This window comes from Onychomys torridus, chromosome 14 (genome assembly GCF_903995425.1).
Source record: "Onychomys torridus chromosome 14, mOncTor1.1, whole genome shotgun sequence".
NCBI classification, from domain to species: domain Eukaryota; kingdom Metazoa; phylum Chordata; class Mammalia; order Rodentia; family Cricetidae; genus Onychomys; species Onychomys torridus.
The window spans coordinates 23,242,074-23,257,523 of NC_050456.1; the positions used below are offsets into that span (position 1 = coordinate 23,242,074).

Sequence of the window (15,450 nt, forward strand, 5' to 3'; positions counted from 1 at the left end):
AGGATGTGCTGGCAATGAACAGATCCATTGGGAGGAATCCAGGGCATAGAGAATTGTTTCTTGACTGCCAGGAAAATCACCAGCTTTGCTTTGTAGCCACCCCATACCACTGGATCACTACAGAGCAGAGGAGACTGAGGTCAAATGTCAGGCAGAAAAAGTGCTGAGAGACTCCCTAGGCCTGACACCTCATTGCTCCCAAGCCTGACTCCACGTGGCTGACCTGTGGCACGGTAGAACCTTTCAAGGCCCCAGAAAATGTGCTGAGAGACACAAAAGGACACTGAGAATTAGGAATGTTGGCTGTTTAGGGGAAAATGATGGCTGGACTCCTTACCCACTGATATGGGAGCCCCTGGAAGATTCCCTAAAGGATAGTTTTAAACCAGAAGAGAATACTTATTGAGAAGTGATAAGTTTTGGTTGTTTTGGACTGAACTTGAACTTTCAGGTGATAGAAGTAACTTAAAGGGAAAGAAGATTTATTTTGGCTAAAAATTCCAATCCATTACCTCAGGGAGGGCATGGCAGAGCAGAAACGCTAATGTCATGATGAGAGAGCGAGAAAGAGAGAGAGAGAGAGAGAGAGAGAGAGAGAGAGAGAGACTAGCCTGCCATGGATTTTGAAACCTCAAGGCCCACCCACAGTGACACTCTTCCTCCTACAAGGCCACGCCTCCTAATCCTTCTAATCCTTCTAATCCTGACAAACTGTTCCACTCCCTGGTGCTAAGCATGCAAATATAGGAGCCTTTTGGAGCCTTTGGGGGCGGGGGGCGGGGGTTGAGACAGGGTTTCTCTATGTAGCTTTGCACCTTTCCTGGAACTCTAGCTGGAGACCAGGCTAGCCTCGAACTCACAGAGATCCACCTGCCTCTGCCTCCCTAGGATTAAAGGCTTTCTCCACCACTGCCCAGCAGGAGCCATTCTTATTCAAAGCACCACACAGCCTACAGCACATTATCGCCTGAGTTCAGCATGGGTCTTCCCATTTAGCCTTCTCTTGGAATCACCCTTTCAGTGCTTTCTTGATATCCTTGGCACTTCTCAGCCAATCGAGTTGGCAGTTGGGATGAATGGTCACAAGTAGCAAAGCAAATTGAGGAAATATTGGCTTTCTCAGTGGGAAGGTCTACTATGGAATAATCCTTCTGTACACTGTGAAAATGCGTTGCTCTCATTGTTAATAAAAAGATGATTAGCCAGTAGCTAGGCAGGATTTTGGGGACAGAGAAAATGCTGGGAAGAAGAAGGGAGGAGTCTTGGGAGTCACGGGCAGATACAGAGGGAAGCAAGATGAACATGTTGTGTTGAAAGATGGTACTGCCACATAGCAGAGGGTAGGTAAGAAATATGGGTTAATTTAAAATATAAGAGCTAGCAACAAGCCTGAGCTATCAGCTATTCATTTATGATATTTTTGAGCTGAGGATCGTCATTTATGATTAATAATAAGTCTTTGAGTGATTATTTGTGAACTGCCTGGTGGGACAGAAAACTCTACCTACAAATGGCATTCCAATGTGGGGCTGAAAATTTCACACAAGACCTAACAAAGCTTAAAAAAAGATTCTTAGCACACAGAAATGGAGCCTAAAGCAGCTTCCTGATAACCACCTTTTCTCAGTTAGGCTCCATACTAGATACGAGTGACAAACAGGGGTGTGGCTCCTTTAAGAGGCCCTGCTACCAAACACTTAAAGGGGTTTAAGAGCAGCAGGCAGAGTGCTACTCAGTAGCAGCATGGACCCAACAACTTCCCAGAGCTGGGGAGGTAACTCTCCAGCTGAACTCTCAGGGAGTCAAGGTGGGAGGAGCCAGCCACCAGCACACTATGATGTAAGTTTCACAGTGGTCTAAGTTTGGCTCATACAAACAAACAAAAAGATAACAGATACACAGTAAGACTGATCCAGACAGATAAAGCCTCTAAAAAATGGGTTATAGTATGTTTAAAAAATATACATAGGCTTGAGAGAGAAAAAAGAAAGAGTATATATAGTCATAGAATAAAAAATAGTTTAAAAATAATAAAGTAAATTCCTTTAAAAAAAGGAGTACAGAAAAACAAATAAATAATTAGCCACATAAACATACAAAATACACAGAGAGTCTGGATTCTGTATGCTGTTGTGTTGTCTTCAGATTTTCTGGTTACTAATGAAGGAACAGCTGCTAAGTCACAGTGGATTATGAAACTGCTGGATCAAACCAACCTATATATTTTTAATATGTCAACTTCAAAATGGAAGTCAAAAGATACGCTGCTTTCAGGGAGAGGTTATGCTTTTATTTCCACAGGAAATGAGAGGCTGTGGATTCATTCTGGGTTGATATAGATCAGATTTGATCAAGGAAGAACCCCTGAAAATTCTGACTACAGACATAAAGGAATAAACCCAGGAAAAAACTATTAAAGATGTAATATGTATTTTATCTGTTCAAACATAAAACAAAAAATCATTTTTTGACTAACTTCTGTACAAAACACAATCTATACTTCTATTAATACAGCTATGTATGTTACCTTTAAATATTTTATGTATTTTCAGAACAAGGAGACCAAACACCAATAAAAATGGATAGCCCAGGTGATCCAGCATCTCAGAATGCCTCTGTCATAGTCTCCCAGAGTTCTGCATCCAGAACAACTTCAAGGCTGGAGCTGAGATGGTTCAACCTCACAAACTACTCCAGTCAAGATCTAGCAATTATCCTGATTTTCTCAAGGTTCCCCCAAAAATTCAAGTGCCAAAATACAACAATAGAAAGTCATCTAAAAAACAATGCCCATATCCCCAAAAGGATTATGGATGTTTGTTATCATTTAAGGGGGGTTGATTACAAGTTGTTATTGGTCATAGTAAAAATAAATAAATAAATTTTAAAAAAGCTAAACAAAAGAATTAAATTCAAAGATCTCTTTCTAAAGGAAAAAAGGGGGATATGATATAGGAACGATGAGATAAAAGGATAATTATTGAATCTACTTTAATCCAAAAAAGAAACTATTAATCTAAACATATTTTACATTGGTATGGATTTTGGTTTATTGATACAAATTTAAAGTTATCTTTGCTATACTATATGTATGTTTCTACTCTTGTTTGGGGTGTTGTACTTATGTAACTCATTTGAAAATATAATGTATAATTAAGAAATATAGGTTAATAGTCATCTATAATAGTCATATTAGGTATGTTTTCAAGGTCTGGCCGGTAGGACAGAAAACTCTGCCTACAAAGGTCTGTATGTGTTGTACACTGGGAGTGATTTAAGCATACGTGAGATCTCATAGCCTACCTCCACAGTGACACACTTCCTCCAACAAAGCCACGCCTCCTAATAGTGTCATTCATGCTTATGGGGGCCAATTTCATTCAAACTACCACAGTGGTTTTATATCCACTTCTTACTATCCTTTTGTACTTATGTGCAATGCTACCAGGATCCTGATGGCAACAGCAGACTCTTGATATTTTTACTACTTGGCTTCAGCTTTCTCCTTATTTTCCTCCAGTGAAGTGAAAGAACCAAGCTCTGTCTTGCTAATGAGCCAAATCGGATTCTACCTCTTAGGTCTAACCAAGGCCAGGGACTTCAGTTCTATCCATTGCTATAACATTATTTACTGATTTCTGAATAAAATAACTATACTTATCTGGGGCTAAAAAAAGATAAATTTGATGTTACTTGGGAGGGGAGACACCATGACCATGAAGGTGGTTTTCCCAGGGTGAAGCTTATCCATTGCGCTCCAGATGTGCTGACCCCTGCGATTTCCCCTTGACTGATAAACTTAGTAAACAGTTCTGATCTGATCTGTGTTTGGCAATTTCTATGGGTTAAATGTTCAACCATGGCTGAGTTAGCACTATCGTGTTACTGAAAATGTATACACAGTCTTCTCTGGCAAGCCAGAGCTGTCCAACCTGTAACCATGTGGGGATCTGCCCCATTGTTTTCTCAGCTCCAGTCCTGGAGCATGTGACACTTACAGTGAAGTACGTTGAGGATTTTGGGGTGTCACTGATGACCTTTGAAGAGCAGCAGTGGCTTTACCTTCAGCAGACCTAAGGCATTCCTCCAGCAGCGGTTCATCCTCTTCCTTTGAGGCAGGGGTAAACTTGCCTGCACCTTTCAGACACCTGGGGGATTTTAAGAACTATCAATGCCTGGGTTTGAAGCCCCATAGATTATCATTCAAGTTTCAGAGTTTGGGAATATTTGAAAGCAGATGTTTTTTTTTTCCCACTTTATTATACTTGTGTTTTAATTTTACACATCAGCCATGGGTTCCCCTGTCCTCCCCCCTCCCGCCCCCACCCCTACCCTCCATTCCCATCTCCTCCAGGGCCAAGACTCCCCTGGGGATTCATTTAAACTTGGTGATTCAGTACAGGCAGGTCCAGTCCTCTCCTTCCAGGCTGAGCAAAGTGTCCCTGTGTAAGCCCAAGGTTCCAAACAGCCAACTCCTTGTTCTCCCTTTCTGTTCTTGATCCAGCTGGGATCTCCTGCTCTCCTAAGGAAAGCAGATGATTTTTAATGGGCAACTGTGGGGGTTCGAATAGGAATGCCCCCCCTTACATATTCAAATGCTTGGTCATTAAGGAGGGGTGCTACTTGACAGGGATCAGGAGGTGTGGCCTTGTTGGAGGAAGTGTGTCACTAGGGGTGGGCTTTGAGGTTTCAAATGCTCAAGCCAGATCCAGTGTCTCTCTCTGCCTGCTGCCTGCTGATCTGGATGTACAACTCTCAGCTACCTCTCTAGCACCCTGTCTGCCTGCATGCTGCCATGTCAGGCCATGATGATAATGGACTAAACCTCTGAAACTGTAGCCACCCAGTTAAAAGTTTTCCTTTATAAGAGTTGCCATGGTCATGGTGACTCTTCACAAGAATAGAATAATGACTAAGACAGCAACCAAGTAGAAATATTTCCCACTAATATGTGAGTGGTAATGGTATTTTCACTTTCGGTATAATGAAGAAAAGTGAACCTATGTGGGCACTCTCGAAGGGAAGAGGTGGGAGGCCAGGCTAGACCAATCCCACTGACAAAAGGTCAAACTGAGGGAAAGTGTACTGTGTCTCCTGCATAGGTCCAGAAAAGAAGCATAAATATTTTTTGAGTCCTTAAAAAGCACTAGTGACTTCTCCTCCTCTTTCTCTTCTTCCTCCTCTTTCTCACCCTTCTCCTTCCCACTTTCTTCCTCTGGACTTCTTCCCATAGCTCAGACTGGGCTTCACCTCTAGATCCTCCTGCCTCCACTGCCAAGTTCTGGAATTACAGACGTGTATGATTTTTCCTTTAGCTGGGAATTTAAATGAGTGTGTAACACCCTGCATTTCTAGGAAGCTGTTGTAGATAATTTAATCTCTGCTGTATTTTGAATTGAGATGGACTGGTATTATCATCTTGACACATAATTCAACTTTTTCCATCCATATTAGATTTGCACCTGTTAAAATTCCTAGCTACTCCCCCAGCAACATGACCACAAATGCACTGTCCAGTAGCCAGGCAAGATGCTTACTCATCCTGGGGCCTTACATCCTATGTAATCCATGTGCTGTGTGATCATGTAATCTGCAAGAATGGTGATCACATAATCTATGCATATGCATGGTGTAGCTACATAAACCCATATGAGCATGGTGCGGGGGACCTATAAAAGTGGGTTCTACCTATTCCTTCTCTCTTTTCCTGCATGGTTATTCCACGGGCCTATTCACACTCCTCTGTTCCCTTCCTTCCCTTAATAAATTCTTAGAGTGGGTTTTGCTGTGCCTGTGGCTTCTCTTGCACATAAACAGTACCGTTTAATAAATAACAGCACCCCTTTTCTTTTAACCAGAGGAGAGCACAAATGTAGTCCCCCACTACCACAGCTTGTGCAGTTGAATTTCTCATGTTTGGGGAAATCATAGCACATCCCAAGTACAATGGACAAGTCATGCCCTGGGGAAACCACCTGCATGATCATTTTGTATTTTTATAACATTAAGTTAATCCCTGAAATAAATAGTATTTAGAATTTTACCAATTGATAAAATCACTTTATTACTATTCAATCATTTTTGTGCAAAATATTTCACAGAACACTCCGTATGTCAGTCTCAAAGTCCACAGATGACAGAATCAGAACCACAAGGATCTGCTGAATGCAGACTGTGGTCAGCCAAGCAGAAGGGTAGTAGAGGACAGAGGGGACATAGTATGAGTCTGACTCAGTTTCCTGATCCATAAAAACAAGGACAGAGGACAAGATGGCTTTGGTCACATTGATTTTAGGGTAGTGGTGGCACACACCTTTAATCCTAGCACTTGGGAGGCAGAGGCAGGTGGATCTCTGTGAGTTCAAGGCTAGCCTAGTCTACAGAGGCAGTTCCAGGATAGCCAGTGTTGTTATAGAGAGAAACTCTGTCTCGAAAAACCAAAAGAAGAAGAAGAAGGAGGAGGAGGAGGAGGGGGGGGGGGAGAAGCATCATGAAACTGAAACCACAGAGAATCAATGAACTGGAATCTCATTGTTTCTTTTCCCCAGTTTTGTGGGCACTGACAATTTCGGAAGGTAAGTTTTTTTTGTTTTTTTTTTTTTTTTGAGTTTCTAATCCTTCTAGGTGAAAAGCTACAGGTGAGTCTGACCTCAGGTATCACCTGTGGGACAATAGTGACCTGCTGGCATTGTGCTGAGAAGGTTTTTCTGAGACCAGCTCAAACTTGCACCATGGTCTTGGGCCTGGGAAGATGTAAGAAGACACAGACCAGTGTCCCCTTCATCTTTCATGAGCACTTCTGAAGTGAAAGGGCCTGGGGGACCCTGCATCCTACCACTCCCTGCTGGGAAAACACAATCAAAGCAGTGTTGGCTCTGAAAACAATTCAGCCACAAAAACTAGTGAGTCTCCAACAAGCAGCTCCAATGCAGCTGTGTCTTTATAATGGTCACAAGACCATGAGTGCATTGACCTAAATGTCTAATCTATTTAAAGAAACTTGATATTTAATACTGTTTTGTCTAAGGCAAAAAAAAAAAAAAGCTTTTGATGTTTTTCCTTTCAGCCAGCTCGTTAGACATAGGCTCCGATGTAAAAGAAAATGTAGCCGTACTTTCTTCTACCTCCTTAAGTTTTGAAGATGGTGGCTTTTCTTTAGGCAATGTGGCACCATGGCATGTTCTGAAGAGTAAATGAGTGCTTTAAGAGTTAATCCAGCACAGACTTGGAAGCAGAGGCAATCCCATCACTAATAGCTACTTGGCAGAATGCTCTTCCTTCTGGCTCTTCAAATTGGATGTAGTAATTGCTCTGGAATTTAAAACTCATCTGGGGAATTCCCTGTTTTACATCTAGGGCACAAACAGCTAATGATTTGGGCATGTTGTGTGTGTGACCATGCATGTACCCAGCTTGGTGGCAGTGGCCTGAGAATCACTGTATGCATAAATATGGCCTCTTCTCACTGGAAAGATCTGAACAACTTTTAACTGGCCAGGTTGTAAAGGTGTCAAAACCAGTAAATCGATCATGCGTTGGCACACTTGTCTGTGAAATCGATCACCAACTGACACATGTCTGTGAAACCAATCATGAATTGGCACATATGTCTACATGTCTGTAAAATCAATCATATGTAGGCACATGTGTCTGTGAAATTGATCATATGCTAGCACACGTGTCTGTGAAACCAATCATGCATTGATGGCACATTTGTCTACATATCTATAAAATCAATCTAGGCACATATGTCTGTGAAATCAATCGTGCACATTGACATACAAGTCTGTGGAGAGGAGTCGTCCTGGGTAGCATTTCTCAGATGGGTGCCCTGTACACATGTGTTGCAGTTGTAATGATGTCCACCTCCGTGTTGGCTTGGGGGTGCCATCACCTTTAGTAAAATGGTGTGGAGCTTGTTTCTTTGGAGCAGTGATTTAGTCTCCTATGAATCTGAATTTTTTCACCCTGCTCTCATGTGCCAATTATCTTGATTAGACCATTAGATGGTTCTGTGACTCTCCTCGAAGTCAAGGGTACTGCATTTCCTGAGAATGGGGCTAGACATCAAGTAGTCTGCTCCCTCCCACCCTCTCTACTGTTTAGTTTTATGTGACAGAACCTGATACAGAAAAGTCTGGAGGTCGACTTTTATAATGCTCACGTTTAGCTTATCTTAGTGATTTTTACGGTCTCCTCAGCAGCTGGGAATAGTGGATGTCACTAGGGTTTCCGGCAGTCAGGAGCTACTCACCCATCAACAGAAATCCATGAACTAACATCTCGATATCCATCTAACATCCATCTAACATCTTGATATCTTCATTGCTTGAAATCCTAAAAAAAAAAAAAAAAAAAAAAAATTGAGTCAATAAACTAGTCACAAACTAGGAATGAGTTTCTGCCTTTGGTGATAATTCCAAGAACCAGTGAGAAAAAAAATTCACTACTCACATAGGAAAACAAGAAACTCTAAAGCAGCGGCCTCGCTGTGAGTTAGCTGAACTTTAGCTGGAGACGGACTAATGAGCAAAAGACGGCAACATCCTGTGTCCTACCATGTCCTCGGTAAGTTCAGAGGCAAGGATGAGTTAGGGAGTCAAGACTTGAAGGATGAAGTGACCGAACCAGGTTAAAGGAGAAGGTCTGGGATGGCAGAAGGGAATGTATGGGCATTGACGGCAATGCCATGGCGGGAGTGGCAGTGAGGCCAGGGAGGCGGCAGGCCAGTCCTGTCTGGGGCAGGTGGTGGGACGACAGAGACTCATGTAAACTTGAGAGATATGAGTCAAATTACGGGGGGCCTTGAAGGCCACACGGGGAAGCTTGGAGTTAATATGACACAGGATCAAGAGCTGCTGAGGGATTTTGACAGAGGGAGTGTGACTTTATGGCAGCAATATTTCCAGACTCCATTTGTCAGTGAAATATAGGATGAAGCATGACCCAGCACCAGGCTGTTCATGATTGGTAAGGTGAAATAGGATTTCCTGGCTATGGTGGGAGCTATGGAGGAGGGGTAAGAAGTGCCCCAAGGGGAGTCCAGTCAGTCTTGGTGCCTGGCTGGGTTTTTTTGTTTGTTTGTTTGTTTTTGTTTTTTTTTTGTTTTTTGTTTTTTGTTTTGTTTTGTTTTGTGGGGGGGGGGTCAGTAAGGACAGAGAGTGGATGGAGGAATTAATGGAGGAAGAGTAGAGCTGAAGAAAGATCTGTCTTGGCAATGAGCAGTGTGAGGAGGACACTGTAGAAGGCCAGTGTCAGGAAATATTGAGAAGTGCTTTTCAAAGCCAAGAGTACCTTTAGTCTCAGTAGCCAGACCGGCAGTGTTGGGCTCCCATGGCTGTGGAGCTGACAGACTAGGGTGTGACACTAAGGAACTAGGTCCCCAGATGCAGACGTTGGTGTCTGACTGCACCTGCATCCCCGGCAGCATGTGATGCCAGGAAGTGTCAAAACTGTAACCCCTACAGGGCCTGGAAGCCCCGCTAGGGACTATCTCAAAATCCAAAGTGAAAGGGAGACTGGGGGTAACTTAGTGGTAGAGCACTTGGCTAGCAGAGAAGAGGTGCTGGGATCAATGCCCAGTACCAAGAACAAAAACAAAGCAAACCAGAAACTTCCTCACCCCAAATTTCACTATAGCATGTTTTGAGATACACCACTTCTATGGCAGGAAGTTGGCTGGGAGGTCACAGCAGCAGAAAAGTGAGAGGTTGCTAAGGACCAAACCACAGAACTATTAGGCTCTTTTTGAGGGGGGCAGGCAGTAATCTTTTTGAGACAGGGTCTTACTATGTAGCTCTGGTTGTCCTGGAACTTACTATGAAGATGAGACTGGCTGGCTGGCTTTGAACTCTGCCTCCCGAGTGCTGGGAATAAAGGTATGCACCGCCACACCCAGCTAGACTAAGCACTCTTAATAGGAAGAAATGGCAGAAGTGAACTAAATGGTTGATTGACTGATGTGGGAAATGAATCAAAGGGAAGATTCTAGAATGATGTCTGGTGATGGAAAGTGCTTAGTTATGGCTTAAATCCTTGAGATAGAAAAGCCTGAAGGAAAAAGAACTTGAATAAAGAAGAGTACCATGAATTTAGTTTTATACATGGTGATAGAATAATGACCCCACTCTAAGTTGTTCAACATTCTAGTGCCCAACACCTGTGAATATACCGGCTTCCATGAAAAAGGTACTTTATAGGTGTGATTAAATGAAGAATTTTGAAAGAAAGAGATGGCCCTTGACTTTCAAGGTAGGTGTCTTAGTCAGTATTCTATTGCTGTGAAGAGACACCATGTCCACGGCAACTCTTATAAAGGAAAATAGTTACTTGAGATGGCTTATAGCTTCAGAGATTTAGTCCATTATCATCATGGAGGGGAGCATGGCATCTGGGAGTATGGCAGAGTGCAGGCAGACATGGTGCTGGAGAAGGAGCTGAGAATTCTACATCTTGGTCCAAAGGCAACAGGAAGTGAACTGAGATACTGGGCATGACTTGAGCATATATGAAACCTCAAAGCCTGTCTCCACAGTAACATACTTCCTCTAACAAGGTCGTACCTACCCCAACAAAGCCATGCCTCCCAATAATGCCATTCACTATGAGTTTATGGGGGCAAATTATATTCAAACTACCACAGTAGTTCAAACAAAGCTACAAACAACCTTATAGGTGAAAGAGAGCTCCAAGAGAGTAAAATCAGTGATGGAAAGTGATTTCTTACTGCTGGCTTTAAAGGTGGAAAGAGCCATAAGCCAAGGAATATAGGTAGTCTTTGCTAGTGGGAAAAGAATCTAATGAATTCTGCCCTGGCACTTCCAGCAGGAGCACAGCCCCCCCCACTGCACCTCCCCCACTCCCCTACCCCCCACCCCCTCCACCCAACCCCCCACCCACCCCGGGCATCAAATTCTAACCCAGTGAAACTTTGGTTGCACTTCCTGCTCCCAGAACTGAAAGACAACTTGTGTAGCTTTAAGCCACCAAATTCGCAGGGATATTTTCACAGTAGTAACAGAAAACTCATATAGATGAATTTGAGTTTGAGGTATGAGCAAGTCAATCACACAATGAGGATTGTTTAATGACCTAGAATAGGATTACAGATTTTAGAGTCTTCGGTACATGCTATGTACAATGTGCATTGCATTTTAGCGTCTATGAAACCACGATGTGTTTTACAGCTGACAATCTCTTGTCATTTTTGACAGACAACAGACTAATGTATCTTGTGTGCCTTCTGTCTGTCTGACTGACTAGACTGGACAAATTCAACCCTCTGGAAATTGCACTTAACAAAATAATTAAGGGCCATTTGAGTAAAGTGTGTGGAATGTCATTGCTTCAAAGCATCTATTAATGTGTTTGTAGACTATCTAAAGGTCAGCATTAAAACTTAGAGAGAGGGTGTCAAAGGCTTACAAGAAAATCTCAGCGGTATTAACAGAGAAATCTTTATTTTATTTTATTTTGTTTGTTTTTTTGTTGTTGTTGGTTTTTGGTTTTTGGTTTTTATTTTATATTTTTTTGAGACAGGGTTTCTCTGTGTATCCCTGGCTGTCCTGGAACTCACTCTGTAGACCAGGCTGGCCTCAAATTCACAGGAATCCACCTGCCTCTGCTTCCCAAGTGCTGGGATTAAAGGTGTGTGCCACCACTGCCCTGTGAGAAATTTTTTTTTATTTTAAAAAGTTTTAACTTTATTTATTTATTTATTTGTGTGTGTGTGTGTGTGTGTGTGTGTGTGTGTGTGTGTGTTACATGCATGTGGTACCTGTGGAGGCCAGAAGCAGACATCAGAACCCCTGGATCTGTAGCTGCCTGTTGTAGATTCTAGGAATTGAACATGGGTCCTCTGCAAGAGCAGAGTGCTCTGACATGTCTCTCCAGCCTCAACAGAAAAAAATGTTAAAGTAACACCAAGTTATCAATAGCTCTTGAAGGAGCAAGACCACACCGTGTGATGGAAGACAAGAACAGAGAGAATCCTGAGAGTTACAGAAGAAAAGCCCCAGGGGCTAGAGAGATGATTCACTAGTCAAGAGTGGCCCAGGAACCCAGTTCAGGTCCCAGCACCAATGTTGGGCACCTTACAACTGCCTGTAACTCCAGATCAAGGGCATTCATCACCTCCAGCCTCCCTAGGTGTCTGAACTCACATGCATATACCTCCACTCAGCCACAGACACATCCACACAATTTTAAAATAATAAATAATACTCAAGATTTGGATTCTAAAAATTAATGATCCTGTATTAGTCAACTTTGCATAACTGCAAAGAAATGTCGGAGGCAGCCAACTTATAAAGAAAGGAGGTTTGTTTAGAGTCATGGTAGAGTGTGTGTGGAGCAAATGAGTGGTCACAACCTGATCCATGAGCAAAGAGGGTGGGGTGGGGCCAAACTCAGATCTTTTACAACTCTCCTCAGAGAAATTCTAATGACTTCCACAAGAAGTACCTACCAAAGGGATGCTCCAGTAACCTGAAGACCTCGGCTAGGCTCACTTCCCAAGGTTCCACCATTGCCCCATGGACCATGTCTTCCATTACAATGGGCTCTGAGGTGATACTCAGCCCACAACCAAGCCATAGAAAATTCAGTAACCAACATGTTTTGTTTGTGTTTCTTTTTTATATGTGCTCAACAGTAAAAGTAGGGTTTTGATAATTATTAAATAAAGCATTTAAGTGAGAAACATCCCAACAACCTAGTTAATACTGTTCTTCTTTCCACCATTTTAAAATGGTGATGAATTTGCAACTGAATGATATCATTTGCAGACGGATAGTCTTTGTAGATGTGGGGAGGGGTAAGGTTATACAGAAAGAGAATCAATCCTACAATGAGCCAATCCAGAGGGGAAAAATCTTTAGAAACAGTATTGCCAAACAATGTAACAATCTCTATGTAGAGTCATTCAAATACATTTAGACTCCTTTCATTCATTTGGGGAAATTTGTCCCAAAGAAATTATCAACAGCAATAAAAATATATTAGTTAATGGAGGTTACTTCTATAGGGAAGTGAGGCAGGCATAGAGAATTTCTCGGAAGCTGTACTCTGACCCCCAAATCCAGTCCTCTGACATGGATCATTACAGCAGGCTCCATGCCAAACTAGAAGCAGTGCATCATTGTTCAAAATATCGTAGTGGCTCTGGTGGGCCATCAGCTCTGGAGTTCTGAACATCTCGTTCTTGCTGTGGATATCACTCTGAGTAAATAAAGTTCTTATTGGCCAGTGGCCAGGCAGGAAGTTTAGGCAGGACAAGAGAGAAGAGAATTCTGGGAGGTGGAAGGCTGGGGAAAAGAGACACTGCCAGCCGCTGCCATGAAAAGCAACATGTAAAGACACCGGTAAGACACAAGCCATGTGGCAAAGTATAGACTAACAGAAATGGGTTAATTTAAGATAGAAAAAGTAGATAACAAGCAGCCTGCCATGGCCATACAGTTTATAAGCAATATAAGTTTCTGTGTGTTTACTTGGTTGAGTCTGGGCGACTGTGGGACTGACGGGTAAGAGTGATTTGTCCTGACTGTGGGCCGGGCAGGAAAACTCCAACTACACGTTCTCTCTTCAAAAGGGTGCGTAGAACATCCCGACTTCTCTGTGTACTTACCAAGAGGGGAAGGGGAGCTGGGCCACTTTGATATCATCCAGAGCAGGGCCCTGCTACAGGGCCGTTTCTAGCAGGGCGACTCACAGCCGTGTCTGGTGGAGTGCAACATCCTTCTAAAGAAAGAGTTATCGGAAGCTATTTTCTGTCAAAGGCTATGGGTATGGAGGGCACTTAGAATTTCATGGGCACTCCAGAACTACACAGTCTGGGAAAGGGCATATTTTCTTTTATAACAGGAAGAAACAGAGAGACAGAGGGAGGGGAGAATATAAGCTCCCCCAAATAACTAAATATCTATTATTTTTGCACATTCATCAGTACAATTTTTTAATATGTTGCTGAGCTAACACTTACAATGTTAGCAAGTCCTTCTACTCCTGTATTCAGGATTATTATCTTTTTCTAAAACTTCCCACCTTCCTTAAGACTTATTGCACAAAGTCACTTGAAATACAGAGTTCTAGTTATCAGGTAACTATCAAGTTACGGAATGATTTAGAACAATAATGACTTCTCAGGCTATTTAAAGGCTGATTTATTTTTGTGCAAAAATGGCCCCCAATTTGTCATTTGCATTTCTGAATCATTATTCTTGATTATACATTTTTGCACATACATGTGTGTGTGTGTGTGTGTGTGTGTGTGTGAGTGAGAGAGAGAGAGAGAGAGAGAGAGAGAGAGAGAGAGAGAGAGAGAGAGAGAGAATCTATCTCTTCTATTCGTGTGGTTGGAGAAACAATGTAGGACAACATGTTCCCTTCCTTTCCAAACTACCACACATTCTCCAGGAAGGGGCCCCTGACTTAGGATGGGCCATTCAGTCCTTTCTCTGAACGTTTGAAATTGGAAGAGGAGAAAGAAGGAACAGAGAAACCAGCCAGGATGGAGCTGAACCAGGCTCTCTCCAAGCAGCCACGCCTAACAAGTGAATGCTTGGAGAGCTATTGAAGATCAAATTTCCAGCCTGTGAACTTGGGGATGGACAGCAGCAAGAGGAAAAAGAAGCAGAAGCAGAGATCAGAAATGGGCAGAGGTCTGACCACATCCAAGAGCATGATTCTAGTCCCATCCTCAGTTCCAGCTAGATCTGTCCCTTGGGATCCCATGAGATACCATGTATTCTAAAAACAGTATTCCAAACTATTAATATGGCACGAGGCAAAGAAAAGGCAGGGGGGAGCTGGAGAGATGGCTCAGAGGTGAAGAACACTGACTGCTCTTCCAGAGGTCCTGAGTTCAATTCCCAGCAACTGCGTGGTGGCTCACAACCATCTGTAATGAGAAAAGGCAAGGGAGACAAACTAACTGGTCCTTGGCCCTGGAATCTCACTGTTGTTCAGAACATAATCCTCTGATGAAGCGTGGTGTGCTGAGAAGTTCCTGGGGGCAGAGCAGGGCTTTCAGAAGCCATGAGGAGGTATCTGGGAGTGCCACAGCAATAAGAACTAGGTGTTCCAGGGGCAAGTACCAGCTCCGTCTGGATCTTTCCAAGAAGTGTTGTCTCACTGAAGCTGGCTTCCACAGCTCGTATACACGTCCTAGGGAATCCAACTTCTGACACCATTTGTCACCTATTTCAGCGGCCGGTTCGGGTGGTAACTTCATAAAGCCTTGCATGCTGGAACAAGCTTGAAGTAATTTTGTCTGAGTTCCCACCCCAATTTATTTTTCGTCCTAATAATTCATCACAAGTGAGAGAGGAAAAAAAAATCTGTTCTTCTACTCAGTGATACAATGTGATAAGCTAATTTTCATTCATCACAATTTAATATTTGTTTATTGTAGTAAAAATTTAAAATATAGATGAAAAATGGGAGAAATTA

At 42.7% G+C, this 15,450-nt stretch overlaps 2 pseudogenes; one reads left to right on the forward strand and one right to left on the reverse strand.

Moving 5' to 3' along the window:
- Window positions 1–3,700: 3,700 nt before the first annotated feature.
- On the forward strand, window positions 3,701–3,802 carry LOC118595964 (annotated as a pseudogene).
- Window positions 3,803–5,855: 2,053 nt separating this feature from the next.
- LOC118595965 lies at window positions 5,856–5,990 on the reverse strand (annotated as a pseudogene).
- Between the last annotated feature and the right edge of the window lie 9,460 nt (window positions 5,991–15,450).